This window comes from Acipenser ruthenus, chromosome 14 (genome assembly GCF_902713425.1).
Source record: "Acipenser ruthenus chromosome 14, fAciRut3.2 maternal haplotype, whole genome shotgun sequence".
In the NCBI taxonomy this organism is placed as follows: Eukaryota; Metazoa; Chordata; class Actinopteri; order Acipenseriformes; family Acipenseridae; genus Acipenser; species Acipenser ruthenus.
Genome location: NC_081202.1, coordinates 31,655,821 through 31,672,098, shown reverse-complemented (window position 1 = coordinate 31,672,098; position 16,278 = coordinate 31,655,821).

Here is a 16,278-nt window from a genome sequence, read left to right as displayed (position 1 = left end):
TGATAGTCTTGTGTTTCTCTCCTTCCCCCAGCTGTACAGCGGAATGGAAATTTATACACTCAATAACAAGAGGAACATCACAAAGCATCAGGCTGGAGGAATCGATCTGTCTCACTCCATTTTTCCTGTCACCCCTATAGCCATTTTAATATTTTTCCAGTGTCTTTGTTCATTTCCAGAGCCAAACGTCGTTTTCCAATGCAGTCTGTTTGAAATGAGAACTGTAAAGCCCTGAACACTGCATGCGTTCCAGGGTCATTTCTCAGCAATCTCGGGTGGAATACATCAAAATATCAATCTGAGGACGACGGCTGAACCTGCATCAGCAGTCCTCTGGGTATCCGGCTTGTTTAATAAAATATGCAGCCGGTTTTATTCAATAGGGTCGGAACACAGCCAGCATTTCAATCGTTAAGTATCTTCAAAGGTTTTGTTATTTATTCGTTTCACCTTTTCCTTGGCTTTTTGTGATGTCTGATGCTACAGCATTGGGTTATTATCACTCGTCTCTGGATCTGTCTGTACTTTGTGCTGGCTTGTCTGGAGAATCCGAACTGCCTAGCACTGAACAGTCCATTCACACCATGTGACATTTCGACAGGCCCACCTTTATAGAGAAGGAGAGCATGTGGGAGCAGTCAAGTTGAAAGGCCCCTGTGTCACATGATTTGATATGAAACGAGGAAGACCAGTTTTAGGCACAGATTTAAACGTCTAGGATAACATGGGTTAACGTAGCGCTTGTTTTTATTTTAAACAAAATGCATTCGTGCAGCTTGCTCAGTCACTCAGCCTCCCTTGGCTTGAAAAAAAGTGTGCTTTGTTTAAAACAAGTAAAATTGCCCGTGCTTGATTTGAAATCGCCTCACCTTTGTCTAGACACATTTGTTGGTACAGTAATTTTGCTTTCTTCATGACCAGCATGTCACTTATCGGAGTGCCTATCTGTTGCACTGCACACATAGTCGAGTGATTGAACGTGGGGTAGACGGGTCCGTTTGTGAGTTTGGTGTACTTGGAGAGGATAGCTGGCTCTGTCTTGGATTTTATCCTCCAAAGTCTGTTCTATCCTCGAATACTCAGTGGACAAAGGCCAGCCCTCAGCTCAGTGAAAGGGTCTGCTGTAGAGGCAGTTTGCCGAAAAGCATTTGCAGCTCCGTTCCGAATCAGGGTGGATATAATTGTTTTTTTTTTTTTATCAAAAATGAAATAAGAAAGGAATATTAATTGTACTTTTAAGTGCTTCGCATTGTTTTTTTTAGTGGAGAGTGCAGGTCGTTCTTTATCAATTAATTGTTTTTTTGTCCCTGCACCTCCACGTGAAACAAGATAACTGTCTGGATGTAGCGGCCCCTTTCTCTTTTAATTAAATCTATCCCTGCTAGCAATTACAGGTGTGGCCATTCCCCAGTTAGGTCATTGGTGCTAATTGCGGAGTGGCCACCTGTATATAAGGAAGGAGAAATCCTTTGTCTGGTGGAGTGAGTTTTTCTTTTTATTAAACCTTTATTTTACTAGGTAAGCACATTGACATTAAAATCTCTTTTACAAGTGCGACCTAGCCAAGAAAAGAAGCAGCAACACAATAAAACACGGTACTAAAACACATTTACAAAAATAAAATACAAATCATAATAATACAGTCAACATTCAGTGAAACAGTCAACAAATCAAATAGTAACAAACAGTAAGTCTACTCAACTACTTAAAACATGCACAACTCTCAAGTAGATAATCGTGCATCTTACTCTTAAATTGTACTAAAGTTATTCGGGACTAAAACTTAAGTTTAGATTGTAGATCTGTGTGTTGCTGTTTGTTTAGATCTGTTCAGTGAAGGTGAATGCCTAGCCTGACAGCAGTGTTTTTGTATGTTTGTGCATTTTGTTTAAAGTGTTTGTTTTGGCCCTTGTGCCTTTTTCTTTGTTCCAGCAACACACAGATCAAAACTCATAAACTTCCTTATATACAGGTGGCAACTCCCCAATTAGCACCAATTATCAAACTGGGGAATGGCCACACCTGTGATTTCTGGCAGGGATAGATTTAACCTCATCCCTGCAACCTTACATTCCCCCCACACACTATATACAGCAGCAGGGTTTCTGCAGGGTATGTTGCTTTATTAGTATTTTATTTTATTCATTTTTGAAAATGTGTCTTTGCTTTAATTGCTTGGAGCATAGCCTCTTAATTTAGGCTGTAAGACAGTCCTGGGAGAGTCATAACACTTCTCTATATGTAAACTTATGGAAACTATAATAAGATCTAAAATGGAGAATTTCCTATACGGTAACAGTATCCTGGGAGACAGTCAACATGGTTTTAGGAAAGGGAGATCGTGTCTAACTAACCTGCTTGATTTTTTTGAGGATGCAACACCGACAATGGATAATTGCAAAGCATATGACATGGTTTATTTAGATTTCCAGAAAGCTTTTGACAAAGTCCCGCATAAAAGATTAATTCTCAAACTGAATGCAGTAGGGATACAAGGAAATGCATGCACATGGATTAGGGAGTGGTTAACATGTAGAAAACAGAAAGTACTGACTAGAGGAGAAACCTCAAAATGGAGTGAGTTAACCAGTGGTGTACCACAGGAATGAGTATTAGGTCATCTGATATTCCTAATCTACATTAATGATTTAGATTCTGGTATAGTAAGCAAACTTGTTAAATTTGTAGACGACATAAAAATAGGAAGAGTGTCAAACACTGTTGCAGCAATGACCTAGACAGCATTCAGAACTGGGCAGACACATGGCAAATGACATTTAATAGAGAAAAGTGTAAGGTACTGCACGCAGGCAATAAAAATGTGCATTATAAATATCATATGGGAGATACTGAAATTGAAGAAGGAATCTATGAAAAAGACCTAGGAGTTTATGTTGACTTCATCTAGACAATGTGGGGAAGCTATAAAAAAGGCCAACAAGATGCTCGGATATATTGTGAAAAGTGTTGAATTTAAATCAAGGGAAGTAATGTTAAAACTTTACAATGCATTAGTAAGACCTCATCTAGAATATTGTGTTCAGTTCTCATCACCTCATTACAAAAAGGATATTGCTGCTCTAGAAAGAGTGTAAAGAAGAGCGGGTTTAAAAGGCATGTCGTATGTAGACAGGCTCAAAGAACTGAATCTGTTCAGTCTCGAACAAAGAAGACTACGCGGTGATCTGATTCAAGCATTCAAAATTCTAAAAGGTAATGTCGACCCAGGGGACTTTTTCGACCTGAAAATAGAAACAAGGACAAGGGGTCACAAATGGAGATTAGATAAAGGGGCATTCAGAACAGAAAATAGGAGGCACTTTTTTACACAGAGAATTGTGAGGGTCTGGAACCAACTCCCCAGTAATGTTGTTGAAGCTGACACCCTGGGATCCTTCAAGGAGCTGCTTGATGAGATTCTGGGATCAATAAGCTACTAACAACCAAACGAGCAAGATGGGGCCGAATGGCCTTCTCTAGTTTGTAAATTTTCTTATGTTCTTCTTCTTATGTTCTTATTACACAGAGAACACAGGTTTGACTATAGAATGTAGAACAACATTGCATTCATACAGACCACCCAAGTAACCCGCATTAAAACCTGCAGACCCACGATAGTCATTGTACAACCCACTAAATAAAACCTCTATGTAAGATCAGTGTTTGGGTGATGTAAAAATCTGAAGCTTGTCATTATCAACATGTATGTGCACTCCATTCATCGATGGGTTCTTAATTCAAGCTGCAAATTTTGAACCAATATTGTTCTTTTTCTTTTATTGATACTAAATGTAATTTTAATAATTTAGGTCAGATTAACCAATGTCCAAAATGTTCTCGAGGAAGGGGGTAACCCAAACCCCTACCCTCCGAAATGAGAAAACCAGAGAATAAACCAAAACGCAACATGAAAAACTTTTTCAGGCGAGGTCAAATCTTTCATAATGAAAAAATGATGTATGTTTGACTCTTTAATTATGGCCATGGCTGCATTAATGTAAAAATGAAGTTACTTCCAGGTCTCAACCCTCAAGAGATTAAAAATATGATGTCAGCAAACATATCTGAAAGACAATCTTCGTTATTATAAAACCATTAGTGAAAATAAGATACTAATTTGAGTGAAAACAGAAACAGCCATTTCACTTCCCAACTGTGTCAGAGTTATGGAACTATTGAAATGGAACAATGACTGACTACTGAAGTATTAAAACATATCAATAAAGAAAATAACAGCCTGAAACTTAAACACCATGAAGCATAAAGTTTTCCAAAGTTATTAAAAAAATAAAATCCATCACTAAAAAAAAAAAAAAAAAGTATCTGTTTGCAAGTTAAACATAATTCAGGTAAGAAGCTGCTTCTCTTTGGAAAGCAATGCTCCTAAGTGATTTCTCCACCCAATGAAAACTTCATTCATTACCAACTTGCTCCTGCGGCTCCCTCTCCGCATCTGAATTATGTGTCAAGGCTGCTTCCCCTTGGGGCGTCCCCTCCCATAATCAGCAATCTGCGATGTCCCGGCAGATCTGAATATCTCGGCCGCAGATTGCTTCAGGCCTTGTGGAGCACGACTCTTTGTCATCTTCGTCACATTTCACACCTCTGGAACCGATAACAGATTAATCTGCTTCACAAATATTTCATCAGCCTTCCCTGACCGGGGCAACGTGCATTCATTCAGCAGAGGGCATGCCAATATTGAGAGACGAAGAACTAGAAGAAAAAAGGTATTTTATTATCGGGACTTTATGAGAAAAACAAACAGATTAGGCTATATTGAGAAAAGTATGTGTGTGTGTGGGGTGGGGGGGGGGGGGGGTGGGGGGGGGGGTAAACAGAAGCATCTCGGGCAGTGTTATTAGAAAGGCAATGAAAGCCAATCCTGGCAAAGTTCTCTGCTTCGATTATGCAGACGGGTTTATTCAATCATTGTATCGCACTGCGCCTGACATATGGTCAATAGTGCAATCTAGTGATCAGAGTAAAGCAACCGCCCTAGAGCAGCTTGGGATTTCATTAGGCTGCTTTCAAAGCACTCACTGCAACCACACATTTATTTGGAAACACAAATTAAAGCTGTTTTTTTCTGCTCCTCCTCCTGTTATGTCAATGTTACCAGAAGCCATAACACCCTTACCTCATGCAATATGCACTTGTTTTTATATAAATATGAAAACAGAATATACTGTAGATATGTCTTTTTAATAAATCTGTACAAAACACATTGATAGAAGTATCACGTACATATTTGCTTTCAATATAATTTTGTGAAAGTGAACTAATTCAGGGTAACACTTTACATGAAGTGTCTCTAATTACTGTGTATTTATATAGTAGTTACTAAGTAAATACATGTGTACTTGCACATAATTACAATGTTATTAAGCATAGTTACAATGCACTTAATGTGTAAATCTTTTTGCATGATATAACCTTAACCCCAATCCCAACCCTAACTCTAAACCTAACCCTAACCCTAACCCACCTAACCCTAACTCTATAACCCTTTTCTGATCAAATTAAGTCCTTACATATATCGAGCAAGAAGATTTTACATGTTAAGTACATTTAACCAGAGGTGTCATTTGCTAGTAATTGCTTGTGCTAAGAGTTTTGACAAGGCGTCAGTGGCTTTCATTCATTTTTGATTGATTGTTCATCATTGTCCAGTGATTATATTGACGACACAGGATTACATTGCATTCTGTTATTTCTATAATAATATATAATTCACATTTCTATAGCATCTTTCATCATAAGGATCCCAAAGCACTTCACACACACACACACACACACTATTAAACCATTAAAAGCAGTCTATTACAGAATTTGATAAAACAGAAATTACAATGTGGTTTTTAATTGTAAAATTAGAAAAGATAAAAAGCTAGTTTTATAGAAAGAGAATGATTAAAAACAGTCTAATAAAAAAAAACATTGAATAAAAACTATAGCTTGGTATGCAAAGTGGCTTGTCTTTTTCTTTCTTCCAAAGGGGAAAGTGTTAAACTTGGGTTGGTGTTCTGATAAAGAAGCACGTCTAGGCTTCATGCAAAGTGAAATACTTCTACAGGTCTAGAGGCGCTGACTGCCACTGGTAATTCATATTAAAAAGCATTCTGAGTTGGAATATTAACTTCATTTGTCAGAGTTCTGTCAGAGACTCATTTGAATTTGTGTGAAACTTGGTTCTGTTTTACAAAATATTATCCACGCAACACAATAACATTCACCTCTGCTTTATTATTATTATTATTATTAGTAGTAGTAGTAGTAGTAGTATTAATAATAATAATAATAATAATAATAATAATAATAATAATAATAATAATAATAATAATAATAATCTCCAGGACAATCTATCAGGTCTTGAACAAAAAAGATGACAAGTTTTGAAGAGGTGTATATATATATATATATATATATATATATATATATATATATATATATATATATATATATATATTTGTTTTTATGTGATCATCTAAAATAAGCAAGTTTGAGATATTGAGTTGCCCTGTAGTTAAAATGTAGTTATTAAAGTAGTGGCTACATTAAAATTTAAGCTGCCTTTATTACTTTTAAATCTATTGTATTTGACTAGGGCTGTCAGCAGTTCTGGAATGAGCAAATTAACCCTGTGGTTGCCATCCGAAGAGAGTGCAGAAGAACAGATTTTAAACGACTGGATCATCATGAAGTTAAATGAGAGCTGCTGCAGTCAGGGACTGGAATTGAAACAAATCATGTTTAGCAGCTATCTAATTACCTCTTGCAATGTGTGCATTTGAGAGCTTCCATGCATACCCATTACATATAGAAAATAGGATAATCTATGGAAAGGGCAGACGGGTTACTGTTTTTATTTTATTTGTTAAAAAAAGAGATGTTTTTTACAAACTAGCGTTTTATCTTAGTTTTTCAAATTTGACAATTAAACTATTTTTTTTTCATTCCAATTTTATTCATGTTTTTTTTTTTTCTTGGACTCAATTCTATTTCTACAAACTGGCTTTCTATCTTAGTTTTTCTAATCTTACAATTTAAAACCACATTTACTAGCTTTTTTTTTTAATTTCTGTTTTATCAAATTCTGTATTAGACTGTTTTTAATTGGTTTAATAGTTCTTTGTGTGTGTGTGTGTGTGTGTGTGTGTGAAGCGCTTTAGGATCCTTCTGGTGAAAGGCTCTATCGAAATATGAAGTGCTGTTGATGCTGATGTGTGTGTGTGTGTGTGTGTGTGTACATAGACACACACACACACACACACACACACACACTACACAATGCAAGAGACTGAAGCAATAAGTAGCAGCTATTGAACCTAATTTGTGATTTAATGACCAACTCTATCAAGAAAAACGACCTGTTGTGTACTTGAGCAGATTTAGATCTCTGTGTGGGTATGTGTACAAACTTCTGTTGCCTCTACATGACTGTGTGCATGCAGTTTATACTGCAGGACCCAGAACATTACTTTGAAATAAAAGACTAGCACCCCCATGGACGTGCTGCTTCTAGATCATTAGAGCTATTATAAGTCATACATCCTGCAAAAAGAAGTATTTTTTAAAATAAAGTAGTTGTTGAAGCATTGCTTAATTCAAATGACTGTGTTGTTGTAGTTCTGTTTCCACTGTACAGCTGCTGTCTAAAATGTTCTGAATATAGAACAACCACACACATCCTTATTTATTAACGAGTGTTAATTCAGGAACATACATAGCTGCTCCTTCTCAGACGGGCACACCCGGATCATAGTGGGCTCCCACAGTAAGAACTGAACTGTCCCTCCTCATTTTCATTGAGCTGGATGTCATTGTATTGACCAGGTCGGAGCTCTGCTCTGCACTGTGTTTAAAGTAATTGCAGATATCAAAATAGTTGCATAAATCTTAGACAGTTTGTACTTCCACTCACTACATATGTCTCAAATGTGCAGTTTTGAAAGAAACACATGTAATAGCACACATGTGCTTTCATTTTAAAGCATGCTCTCAGTTGGGTTATCTGTTTGCACTCCCTGGGTTCTTTCACCTCAGCACTGTCTTCTGGTTCAAAGCATGTTACTGGCTGAAGGCATGTCAGTCAATAGGGGCAGCTGATTGGTTATTGACAGGAAAGAAGCCAGTGAAGGGGTGGGGACCATTTCGCTCTCCAGGTGACATGACCCAGGAAGTACAAGACAGCATCTGAAAGCATGGCTTCTTTAACCTGGTGTAGTACCAGATATCATGTATTGACATTAAAATGCATGTTTGCTATAACATGTGTTTCTTTCCAAACTGCACATTTGATAACTATATAATGAATAGATGTGCATGGTGGAGAGATTTTATAGAACTATTTTGTTGCTACGGTTACTTTAAGGTTCTCTCATTTGAGGACAGGCTACTTTGTAATTTTTTAGAGCATTTTTAACTGGCATTTGCCTGTTATTTAAATGTTCTCTTTAACTATATTGCTATGGTAACTTACTCTAATTTTGTTAACCGCAAAAGTTCAGTCTAAATGTGATGTTTCAAATTGCATAAATACAGCTTGTGTTCTGATTTTTTCAGTGAATTAGGTTCTTAATGGGTTACTGTGCTATCTGTTAGAGGTGGAACCATAAACACCATAATCAAGGCTGGGACACTTTATGCCACGTTTCCATCAGCCACTGGGACTGAGTTGAAAACTGTTTGAAATCAGACTTGTTCGTTTCCATCAGCAGCAGATCAAATCCATCAATCGTGGCAGTGAGAGTTATACTGGACGTGGATTCATTCATAGGTAACACTTTACATTAAGTGTCTCTAATTACTGTGTATTTACAGAGCAGTTACTTCGTAAACACGTGTACTTACACATCATTACAACATTATTTTGCATAGTTACAATGTACTTAATATGTACATTTTTTTGCAAGATAACCCGAACCCTAACCCTAAACCTAACCCTAATCCTTTTCTGATACAATTGTGTGCTTACATATATCACGAAAAGATTTACACATTAAGTACATTGTAAGTATGCATAATAACATTGTAATTATGTGTAAGTACACATGTATTTTCTAAGGAGACTGTGTGGTCCAGTGGTTAAAGAAAAGGGCTTGTAACCAGGTGGTCCCCGGTTCAAATCCCACCTCAGCCACTGACTCATTGTGTGATCCTGAGCAAGTCACTTAACCTCCTTGTGCTCCGTCTTTCGGGTGAGACGTAGTTGTAAGTGAATCTGCAGCTGATGCATAGTTCACACACCCTAGTCTCTGTAAGTCGCCTTGGATAAAGGCGTCTGCTAAATAAACAAATAATAATAATAATAATAAGTAACTACTATGTAAATACACAGTGATTTAGAGATATTATTATTATTATTATTATTATTTATTTCTTAGCAGACGCCCTTATCCAGGGCGACTTACAATCGTACAATGTAAAGTGTTACCAACTCATAGCTATAAATTATACACAGATGTGATTCATACAGTTTGATATTGGAGACCTCTCTAGTGACCTACTGAGTGTCCAACGTGAAAGATGAAACAATGTGGTTCATAGTTGCGATATTTGCTCTTTGCTAAAAAGTGTGTTTTTTTAGATTGGATTGCAGACTGCAGATGGAATCAGCACCCCCAGTTTGATATGAAATCACCCTCCAGATTAAACAGCCTTCATGTTTAGTTACTTCTTGGCCACTACTTTGGTTTCGGGACTAGGTACCGGTATGTGTGATTTTTTTTTTTTTTTTTTTTTTTTTAATTATAAAAATAACACATTATTTGAAAAAAGAAAAGTTAACAAAAGATTTACCTCCTAGGACTTTTTTTTTTATCAGATATTTTAATACCAATTTATGAAAGCACCCTAGATATTGCTGCAATTCATTGTGCATGGAACAACTCAGCATTTTATTCACTTGGTCGTCCAATAAAGACTCGCTCCACACTAATAAAGCAATACTCCGGGCACATTTGCAGTTGAGTTTTTATTGTAATAAATCTCAAATTGTAAACTAATGAAAAGACCCTGGTATAGCACCATCATCCAGACGCACACAAAGGGAAGCAATTTGAAAATGTTTGACAAAGTAACGGTGCTCATGATCAGGCGAGAAGGGCCTCATTCCCCGTCTATGGAGATATTGCATTATCATTCATATTAAAGAATAACCCAATGGCACTTATTTTCAGGAAACTAAATTACCACACAATCAATAATGCATTCTAGTTTAATCTGAAATTTCAGCATGTATGATATTCTGCTTGCAGTTAATATCTGGCTGTACAGCAAACTCGGCTCCTGCAATATTTCTATAAGGGAATTACCTGACTAAATAATCAAATGCTAAGGTGGCTTGCAGAGAGATATTAATCTAGGCTGTAGATGGCTTAATGTAGCCAGTAAGATGGGAATAGAAGACAGGTAAGCAAATATTTACGCAGATAAAGTGGGTTTTATCAAGCATTTTAACTGTTTCAGTGCAGAGGAGTCAATAATGGAACTGGTTGTGCATCCGCAGGAGTTCTGCTTTATTGTCGATTTACATATAAATTGCCTTATTTTAGCCTCAATAAGGATTTTATTCTCTTTTTTTATTTTTACATATGTGTTTATGATACACATCTGCTGAGATTTCAGAAAGGCTGCAGCACTCTTTCAATACAGAAACTCCATTCTATTCACATACTGTTTAACCCCTTGACTGGCTTTCTGATCAGCGCTGTATTTCAGGGTAGTTGTGTTGTTTTCACCACCCAAGGCAAATTACAGTATTTTTCTTTTAATACAATAGAGTTGCAATCTCTCACATTTAAAGTGGTTCTAGCAACCATACCATACCATTGCATACCATACCACACCATACCATACCATAGCATACCATACCAGTTTCATTTATATAGCGTCCTTCATGCACAAGCATCCCAAGGTACTTTACAAAAGTTAAAAAGCAAACCCAAAGAGCTCCAAATGTCTCGCTAGTGAAAGTCCACATCAAAGAGCTGTGTTTTGAGACTGTGAGACCCAAGGAGGCTCTCCCTCTAGAGCTTCTCTTGTACATGCAAAGAGAGGAGTCTGTGAGACCCAAGGAGACCTCTTCCTCTAGAGCTTCTCTTGTACATGCAAAGAGAGGAGTCTGTGAGACCCAAGGAGGCTCTCCCTCTAGAGCTTCTCTTGTACATGCAGAGAGAGGAGACTGTGAGACCCAAGGAGACCTCTTCCTCTAGAGCTTCTCTTTTACATGCAGAGAGGAGGCTGTGAGACCCAAGGAGGCTCTCCATCTAGAGCTTCTCTTCACCCCCAGGACAGCAGATAATTGTTTCTTGAAATAGTAGCTTGGGTTGATTATACCGTATATATATATATATATATATATAATCACAGTTTTAAAACTTCAGTTAACCCCCCTGTTCCAAAGTCGATCGGATTCAACCTTTATATCCTTGCAGCTCATGCCTGTAGCCCGGAGATCATTACAGTAGACCTGGAATCTATTTCATGAGCCACACAGGAGATTCCAGGACTTGAGTCCCAGCGAGGGTCCTCCTCCAGCCTGGTGCTGCTGATGGGATTGGGGTAGGATGCCGTGTGCAATGGATAAGGTGTTAGGCACATCATCAGGTACTTCTTTGATGTTAGCCAGGGCTATAGCTACACAGGTATAGAGGACACAACGCGGCACCCCATGAACGCATTCTCATTGTATAAGAAGTGCAATGCATGGAAAATAAAGTGTGTTTAAACTGGGATTTAACAGCTGATATCAGAGATATTAAGCAAAGCAGCGGTTCTGGCAGGGAACTCATATCAACCTTAGATCAAATCACGTCAACATCAAGCATATTTTAGGCGCTGCCAATACCATAGCAGTTTCACCCATTCCAGGTTTTAATACGAGCTTGATTAGCCCCAGTGTGTAGGTAACAAGCTCAGATGTGTCGTATTAAACTCATAACAAAACCAGGAATGGATCAAACTGCTATGCAATGGGATTCCATCCATGGGTTGTGTATTTGTTATAACTCTGGAAGCACGCTGGAAATTACAGTGCAATCACAGTCAGAGATGCTCAATGCAAAGCGTTCCCTAACAGAGTCCTGGGTGCCTTCCCTTCCCCTGGTATTCCCAGTGACCCCAGCCTTGTTAACATGCTGTACATTCCACTCACAGTGTGCACACAGCAGGCTGGTTGGAGTCCCTCATCTGATCAAAAGATATCTTCCAGATGAGATGGACCTTCACTAATTTATAAATTATTCATTTCCTACTCTTTAGCGAGAGAGACTGCATGAACTGCAATTGCGATCCTCTCTTCAGACGGAAGTGTCAGAGGACCTTTTCCCCGACGCATGCAAAAAAACAAAACATGTTTCTATAAAAAAAATACATTTCAAATATATCTTTTGATGTATATTAAAAAAAAAAATTATAATAATAATAATAGTCATCTTCGCCTGCTTTGAAACATTAAAGAACCCTGTTTGAGAGAAGCGCTTTCAGGCAGCTGCTTGTGTTGTTATTCATTTAATCCTGACGACTTCATATTTTAGCCCATGTAAAGTCAAAGTCAATAGTAAACTTTATTAAAGTCATTATTTTCCTGACACAGACTCTGTGCTGTAAATGAATCCAGGCTGACAGTGATGTCTCTCCCGCAGTGTCACACTGTACAAATGGCTCTTCTTTGAGCACTGTGAAGAGGGTTTTTTATCTCATTTGTAGTTACTGAGAACTCTTACAAACGAGTCTATTGTAACACACCTTGTTGTATCGCACTACATTGTCATAAATCGCTGTCACAGTATATTACTTCAAAGCTGTAAAACTCCTTACACTCTGAATTTACCCTTATAAAAGCATCCCATAGTGAAGGCATAGCAAAGTGTAATAAAGCACAGTGAAAGCATTGTAAAGCGTAAGCAAGCACTGTAAAGCACAGAGAGGTATAGTAAAACATATAAAAAAAAACCCAAAAAACATAGCAAATGGGGGTAAACTATTGTGAATGCATAACATGACCATGGGGAAAGCAAGGTAAAAAGGTTACCATGGTAATATTTTAAATAAGGGCTCTCTACGTCACATTGGTGCACTTTTGAAAGAATGTTGTAGCAAGCATGCATTTTCATTTTAATAACATGAAATCTGGTATCATACAAGATGAAAGAGAGTTCTCAGTTAGCTTTCCTTACTTTCAGGTAGTCTATTACACTGGCACTTCCTTATGTAGGACCTCAGATCCACCATTATAATATGTAAGCAATAACACATGACATGGTGTTCAAATATAGTCCAATAGCCGATAAGTATTTTGGACCATATTTAACCCTCGTGGTCGTGTTATTGGACTACCCCACCCCTTCCACTGGGAATTGTCCAATGAATCAGGCAGAGTGGTTCTGAAAGTTCCAAGCAGTGTTGCTATAATGACATATCTGCACAGGCTGGAACACCTTCTAGCCAGTGAGAGGCTCCCACTTATTTTTACCATTTTATAATGGTACCGTTCAAATTAATAGGTAAACTTTGGGAAACTGCAACAGAAATGAAACGGTTTTTTTTCTTTGTCTCTATTGTTATGAAATGAATACGTTAAGGTCAATATTTACGTTAACTAATGAACAGGAATTATAACAGTGTAATAATGTAACAGCCTAAATGAAAATGTAAAATATTCTTGAAACTAGGCATCATGCTATTTATTACACAGATTGACCTCTTTTAACAGACTTCTACATACACAAAAAAAAACAACATCTGTGTTAGTCATAAAGGACATTTTCAAATCTCTGCAAAGCCTGAGTTTTCAACGCCACGTTTCAAGCACCCATGTAGATTGGGCTGGAGACTAGCACCAAATGACTGCATTTCCTGAAATGCCATTCTTCAAGGCAGCCGTGGTCCAAAGAGACGTTGTTGCCACACTTTTAGTTCCTAAAGTAAAGTACAGAATGACTTGGTGACATCATAACTAATGGGAATGCTTGCCTAGGTTAACCTATATATAGTGCTACCAAAAAAATAAAATAAAACAGCTGTGCGTAAATAAACATCATTGTGTACGAGAAAGAGATACGATAGAGCTAATGATATATGTGACATCCCTCCAGCGGCGAGCTGGCTGTCATGGAGTCAGGACGTGTGCAAGCATGTTGCTGTAAAGTATCTCCAAACAAATTGTGTCATAAATTGTGTCAACAGGACGCTGACAGCGGCGAGCGACTGAGAAATGGAGATTTGTTTAGTCTTATCAGCTTGTTGGTCCTAACTTCATATTCCGACATGACAATGAGCTAAAGCCTGCTGTGCTAACCCTGTACACGCTGGTTTGTCGGAGTAGTAGCAGTGGATACTGCAGAGGGAATCGAGGACTAGTGCTCTCGATGTAGCAGGGTAATCTTGTGGGAAGTGTGAGAATCAAGAGATCACAGGGTGAAACTTTACTGAGCTGGCATACTGGGCTGGATTCTCAAAGCTATTTACTCTTAGTACTGCATTGTAAAGAATAGCAAGGTATGGCCAAGCATATTTAAAAAAAAAAAAAAAAGACACCCCATGGTAAGCTATATGGTAAATGCATAGCATCATGTCTCCAAATCGTCATTAGCATTATTTTTGTCTGACGTTTACAATTCTGAAACGAATCAGAAACAATACTTCTACTCATCGTCCCCGGCATCAAATGTCTGAGCTGTTTATTTCTGGTTTGGTAACTTTATTGGGTGTGTTACTACTTTGTGAAAATATCATGCTAATGATGTTTTGGAGGAAATAGCTTTGAGAATCTGGCCCATTGTCACTTAATTACATTAATTACATTTTTAGTTTGGTTTAGAGGACATCACTGGACTTGCTGGTAGCAAAGTCAGCAGTACTGTACAGACCCCACCGCTAGGCACTCTGCATTCATAAAAGCTATTTACTCCAAAACATCATCAGCCCAATTTTATTTTCTCAATGGAAAAAAAAACACCAGTTAAAAGTTTGCAACAAATAAGAAATGACTTAATACTCCATTCAAGCTTTGAGAATTTATTCTCTGATTTTGTGAAACCTCATGACTTATCATACAGTGCTCTTAAAAACATAAAACAAAGTGTTAAGCACTTTCAAAACCAGTTCAGTGCCGCCATTATGCCCTCTGTAATGAGAATATGAAATATTGATATCTTCGAAGGAGCTGTGTTTTTACAGTATATGAAACCCACCACGGAGCTGAGTTTTCAAAGCACCACTGACTCAAACCCAGTGGGGAAGTCAATTGCCTTTAATCTTCCTCTCGTTTGAAAATTTGGACCTATTAGTTAACTTTGCCTTTTTCAGTGCACTTCAATGAAACAGAAGCCTCCTGAATGTTAAAACTGTAGAAGAAAAAAAAATCTATTTAAAATATTAATGGTAAACATCTGTGCTTTTCATTCCAATCCAATGTTCAAGCCTTAAGGTACCATACACAAAATCCAATATTCAAACTGAAGGGTGGAAAAAATGATCTATTCAAATACTTTGTGACAAAGCCTTTTGAGCTTAGGCCTGGATTGCTTGGTTGCACCATGACCCTTAGGAAAGTTCACCACTGTATTTGTGCAGTTTGTTTTTTATTCTACATGTTTCACAGCCCAACGCTCTCCAACAGCCCTGCACTTCTGAGAAGTCACATGATGAGGGCAGAGACACTGAACGCAGAGACTGCTTATTGAGCAGAAAAGCTAGAGGACTCCAACTGTCCTTCTCAATAACAACCACTGCTTTTGCTGCTGTGACTCACATACGAACAAGGGTCAGCTGAGAGACTCAGTTAAAGGGTGGTTTTGAGGGTTCTTCCCTTATAAAAGGTACATTTACATTGTATGTTGCAGTTTTCCCCCATGCTTTTCCCATGGCTATCCTATGCATTTACCATTGCTTACCCTGGTTTGCAATGGTATGCTTTAACATACCATGCTATTCTTTACATGCTTACCTATGCTTTACCAAGCGTTCACTGTGCTTTGCTATGCTTTTACTGTGGTAAATTGTAAAGGTTAGTCAACCATGTTTTGTTTTTTTAATATGCTATACAATACCTCTGTGATTTACAATGCTTGCTTATGCTTTACCATGCTTTCATTGTGCTTTACTACACTTTGCTGTGTTTTTACCATGGGAAACTTTTATAAAGGTTAATTGACCATGTTTTTTCTTTTTTAATAAGCTGTACCATACCTCTGTGATTTACAATGCTTTCAAATCCTTGCATTTCACTTACTTTCAAATAACAAAAAGTTACAGCAGATTTTATAGTAACTT